Raw genomic sequence first — 6,000 nt, forward strand, 5'->3', positions numbered from 1 at the left:
AGCTGAGGTGCAGATCGCATCGGGTCATTCTGCAGAGACCCGCTGCGATCCGCATTTAAGTAAAAAAGTCGGCGGTACATGCGTCTACAATGTACTGCCCGCCGGCTCCTATATACACTGTCACATTTCATAATCCCCGCCACGGGGAGAAGGGAGCTCTGATTGGTGAATAGCTATTGACCAATCAGAGCTCCCGTCTCCTGATTATGAAATGTGACAGTGTATATAGGAGCCGGTGTAATGAAGAAAACTGTGCCCTGTAGCGGAATGTGACCCTCCGTACAGGGACACAGTTTTCTGCTTTGCAGGCCGCTCCCTCTCATTCCATTCCCTCTACCCTCCCTCAGGTGGACGGGGACACAGTTTCTACACCGCTTAAATAGACTGTGGAGCTCAACCAGAGGAGCGTCCTACAGCCTTTCTCCCACCCGCTGCGGTGCATATCAACCATCGCCCGCTACCTGCAGCGCAGTGTAGCTGCATGTACCACCGGCTTGTTAACTTAATAAATGCGGATCGCAGCAGATCATTCTCTGTAGATCCGCTGCGATCCGCATTTATTAACTAGGCAAGCCGGCGGTACAGGCATCTACACCGCGCTGCCTGCCGGCTTGTATATACACTTTCATAATTCATAATCCCCGCCGCCGGAACACTGCAGCTCTAATTGGTGAATAGCTATTGACCAATCAGAGCCCCCTCTCCCGGCGGGGATTCTGAATTATGAAAGTGTATATACAAGCCGGCGTGGAGCGCAGTGTAGCTGCATGTACCGCCGACTTGTTCACTTAAATGCGGATATCAGCAGGTCTCTGCAGAATGACCCGATGTGATCTGCACCTCAGCCCCTGGACTAAAACTCCCATCATAGGCAGAGTATGTCCATGATGGGAGTAGTAGTCCTAAAATTCCCACAGCCGGGACATGTGCAAGTGCCATCCCTCAGCAGTGCTGCGGTACTACAACTACTCCCATCATGGGAGAGAATCTTTCCCATGATAGGAGTAGTAGTCCATGGGCAGAGACTTGATCTTTGCATAATGGGAACAGAGCCTTTCTGGCAGTGTGTTCCCAAACAGGGAGACTCCAGCTGTTGCTTAACTACAGCCCACCATGATGTAGTTTAGCAACAATTGGAGGCTCCCTGTTTAGGAACACACTGCATTATGTGCACTCTTCCCAGGGGAGAGCGCAAAAAAATTATTAACCCATATTTCTTGTTTTTCTTTTCTTATCATTTCAGATATGTGAATGCAGAGGACTACGTCCGATTCGGTGGACTGCGACGATGACCAGCGTTTTTTTTATTTCAATAAAATGGTTAACGAGGGCTGTGGGGGAGTGTTTTTTTAAATAAAAAATTTTTTTCAATGTGTCGTGTTTTTTTTTATAGAATTTTCAGGGTTAGTAGTGGAAGCTGTCTTATAGATGGAATCCATTACTAAGCCGGGGCTTAGCATTAACTCCAAAATCAGCTAGCGCTAACCTCCAATTATTACCCCGGTACCCACCGCCACAGGGGTGCCGGGAAGAGCCGGTACCAACAGGCCCGGAGTGTCAAAAATGGTGCTTCTGGGCCTAGGCGGTAACAGGCTGGTGTTATTTAAGCTGGGGAGGGCCAGTAACAATGGTCCTCGCCCACCCTGGTAACGTCAGGCTGTTGCTGCTTGGTTGGTATCTGGCTGATACTGAAAATAGGGGGAACCCTATGCGTTTTTATTTTTTTTAATAAATACATAAATTTTAAAAACGTGTGTGGTTCCCTTATTATTTCAGTGTCAGCCAGATACCCACCAAGCAGCAACAGCCTGACATTCCCAGGGTGGGCGAGGACCATTGTTACTGGCCCTCCCCAGCCTAAATAACGCCAGCTTGTTACTGCCTAAGCCCAGGAGCCCATTTTTGAGGCTTGTTAGTACCGTCTCTTCCCAGAACCCTGTGGTGGTGGGTACTGAGATAATAATTGGGGGTTAGTGCTAACTGATTTTGTGGCTTACGCTAAGCCCCGGCTTGGTAATGGATTCCATCTAAAGGATGCTTTCCACTACTAAGCCTGAAAATTCAATTATAAAAAACACGACACATTGAAAAAACTATTTTTAAAAAACACTCCCCCACAGCCCTCATTAACCCTTTTATTGACATTAAAAAAAAAACGCTGTTCATCGTCGCAATCCACCAAATCTGACGTAGTCATCCACATTCACGTATCTAAATTTAGAAGAAAAAAAAACATAAAGTTTAGTACATTTTTGGTTTCCACACACCAGCAAGAACGCAAGAAAAAAACGCAAGAAAAACTGACAAAATGCAGGAAAAAGCTGGGACAGTTTTTCTGGCGTTTTTGCAGATAGACAAAAAACCTCATGGAATCCTGGCCTCAAAGCAATAGAACAAAATCCCTACATCTACTTTTCCTGTGAGGTAGAGAAGGAGTGCACGGTAGAGCGAGGGGGGGGGGGCGTTTCTATATTTGCACAAGATTTATCAAGTGTGCACAACCTTAGTAAATTCTGAGCAAGAGTGTAAATTAGACAAGCAGTGTAAAGGGGTATATCTGTGTCTACAATCTGTGTCTCCACCCAGTAAGTTTATAAACACTTTATAGGTTGTAAAGAACTGAAAATTGTCACTTGTTGTGTTTGCAGCATATTTACTGATCAAAAGCTACTTCAATCAAACTTTTAACAACATTTTAACTTTTTTTTTACATTTTAACAGGTCATGTTACATTTTAACAGAGGACCCCTCATTTGACAGCAGCTTCATAAGTCTTGCATCCATTGAATTGTGAGTTTTTGGACAGTTTCTGTTTGAATTTGTTTGCAAGATGCTGTTTGGATGTAAACTGCCTCCCACCCTCATAGATCTTTTGCTTGAGGATGCTCCAAAGGTTCTCAATAGGATTGAGATCAGGGGAGGATTGAGTCCACACCATGATTTTCTCTCCTTTTAAACCCATAGCAGCCATTGATGCAGAGGTGTTCTTTGCAGAATGAGATGGTGCATTGTCATGCATGAAGTTGATTTTATTACGGAAAGCATAGTTCTTCCTTCTGTACCAGGGAAGAAAGTGGTCAGTCAGAAACTCCACATACTTTGCAGAGGTCATCTTTACACCTTCGGGGACACTAAAGGGGCCAACCAGCTCTCTTCCCATGATTCTGGTCCAAAACATGACTCCACCACCGCCTTGCTTACATCGCAGCCTTGTTGGAACAGGGTGGCTGTCCATCAACCATCCACTACTCCATCCATCTGGACCATCCAGGGTTGCACGGCACTCATCAGTGAACAGGACTGTTTGAAAATTAGTCTTCAGGTATTTTTTTGCTGTTTCTGCTGAAAGCTCAAAGGTCTCTGAAAGAGTCCTTACAGAGTAAGGTTTTTGGAAAGGCTGGAATAGGTAGGGCTCGCTCTTCTGGCCGAGACTCCTATTATAGACCCTTCAACAGAGGCCAAGTACAATACACCCAGGACTGGTCCCAATTTTCCGCAGTCTCTGCGCAGTCAATATGGTTTCCCAAGAGCAAGTGAAACAGGTGATGCAGATCAGTCCCTGAAGTATGGACATTCCGTTGGGGGGGGCAGACTGAAATATTTTATCCAAGCTTGGTCAATGATTACATCAGACTCGTGGATTCTGCAAGTAGTGAGGGGTTGTCGAATAGAGTTTATGGTCCCACTTACACAATTGCAATGGCCACATGTTATCCAGTTAACAGAGTTGGTCAAGGAACTGATTAATTCCGAAATAAAAGAGTTGCAAGCGAAAAACGCGATAAAGGTAGTTCCCAGGCAAAGACCCAGGTTCCTAAGCAATAACTTCTAAGTAAAGGAGAAGGATGAAGGCGACAGGCCGGTGATAAATTTAAGAAGTCTCAACGAGTATGTGGTATATCACCATTTCAAAATGGAAGGAATCCATTTACTCAGAGATCTTCTGCAACCAGACGATTGGTTGGTAAAGATCGACTTAAACGATGCGTACCTCATGGTACCCATTCACCCTTCTTTCCACCAATATCTTCAGTGTCTTTGGGATGACCAGAAATGGGAATTCACATGCCTCCCGTTCGATCTCTCATCAGCCCTGTGGTGTTTCAAAAGATTGATGAAACCCATAATGGCCTTACTGAGGAGTCGTGGTGTTAGCCTCATAATATATCTCGACGATATACTATACATGGCACGCACAAAACAGCAAGTGTTTACTCATCTGCATATGACAATTTCCCTTCTCTCAGAGTTAGGGTTTCTAATAAATGATAAGAAATCAGTTCTAAACCCTTCCAAGGAAATAGAATTCTTGGGGTTTCTCGTGAATACACAATCGGCAACTTTAAGTCTACCAACCAAGAAACTAGCGTTAATCCGCAAAGAAATTTGAGCCTTATTGCGCAAACAACTAGTTTAGCTGGCGATATTCCCAGCGCCTCTACATTACAGAGCATTACAACTTCTGAAAACCAGACATTTAACAGAAGGATTTACCTATTCAGACAAGATTCCTCTTTCTCAGGATGATAGAGAAGAACTTCTTTGGTGGCTCCATCATGTCCAGGATTGGAATGGAAAGACCATTTTCAATTCCAAACCGGATTTGATAATAGAATCAGATGCCTGCCTGTCTGATCAGTTGGGGAGCCCGATACGGCTCTTCCTCCACAGGGGGGAAGTGGTTGAAAGAGGAATCTTGATTACACATCAATTGTGTGGAGCTCCTAGCGGGTTTGTTTGCTCTCAAAAGTTTTGCTTCCCACAGATCGAATTGTTGCATCGTATGGAAAACATTATGATGCATTGTATGGACAACTTTTTGGAGGGGCAATATATCAACCTGCCTGGGGGGAACGAGATCGAAGATGTTGGCAGACATAGTGAAGGATTTTTGCCACTTTTGCCTACAAAAGAACATAATACAGAGTACCTTCCGGGGATATCCAACTCAGATTGCAGATAGGAACTCCCGATATATGAATGATTGCAGCGATTTGACTCTACATCCAGAAATCTTTCATGAAATACAAGCTCTATGGGGTCCACTTCATCTGGACTTGTTTGCTTCCCGACTCAACCATCAGTTGCCCCAATTCTTCAGCTGGAGACCAGATCCAGAGGCGTCGGCAACCGATGCATTCCTTCAACATTGGCCACAAGAAACCCTGTACGTTTTCCCACCATTTGCGATGATTCCCAGAGAGCTGTTGCAGGCGGAGAATCAGAAGTCGACCTTGGTGTTGATCACCACGTGGTGGCCGACTCAATTTTTGGTTTCCTCAAATTCTGGGTTTGATCATAGATTACCCAAGAGTTTGCCCCCAGTTTCCTTCGATTCTTCGGGGTCCCATGTCAGAATTGCATCTGTTGGTGCTGTCAGGTCTGTTACCTTTAATGGCATAGTTGATCTTGGGACATCGACATCTGGTATCAGCATTTCACTGTCGGCTAAAGACCTCATATGGGACGCATGTGCTCCAGGTACCAGATCTGCTTACCGATCAGCCTGGGGATTTTGGGTTCGTTGGTGCTCACAACGACAAATGGATCCCATACATGCCCCTATATCCTGTATTGTGAATTATTTATCTGAAACACTTGATTCAGGTAAGGCATATAGGACTATAAATGTGTATAGATCAGCTATCTTGGCACATCATGTACTGGTGAAGGGTATATCCATTGGTCAACACCCAATGATATATTGGAAAGGTATACGGTTCAGAAGACCTCCAGCCCCAAGATATCAGTTTACTTGGGATGTTTCACTTATTCTTCGCATGTTTTCCTCTTGGGAAGACAATGATGATTTATCACTTAAATTGTTATCCTTTAAATTGACAATGTTACTTTGCCTTATTTCTATTAAATGCATTTCAGATGTGAGAGCTCTTGATATATCACGGAGACAATATAATCCTCATGGGGTTCAATTTACCATACATCGCAGCATTAAAACAGAGTTGTGCTCAGAAAGTCATGTATCTATGTCTGTTTTAA

The 6,000-nt window shown here is 44.3% G+C and overlaps 1 long non-coding RNA gene across 1 annotated transcript in view; it reads left to right on the forward strand.

Annotated features, from left to right (window-relative positions):
- LOC130361372 (uncharacterized) overlaps positions 1 to 2,790 on the forward strand; it is a 68,016-nt gene extending 65,226 nt beyond the window's left edge. Inside the window, exon 4 of the long non-coding RNA XR_008890985.1 lies at positions 2,722 to 2,790. This is a non-coding gene — a long non-coding RNA (uncharacterized LOC130361372). The remainder of the gene's footprint in view (positions 1 to 2,721) is intronic.
- The last annotated feature ends 3,210 nt before the right edge of the window (positions 2,791 to 6,000 follow it).

The sequence above is a fragment of the Hyla sarda genome, chromosome 3 (assembly GCF_029499605.1).
Source record: "Hyla sarda isolate aHylSar1 chromosome 3, aHylSar1.hap1, whole genome shotgun sequence".
NCBI classification, from domain to species: domain Eukaryota; kingdom Metazoa; phylum Chordata; class Amphibia; order Anura; family Hylidae; genus Hyla; species Hyla sarda.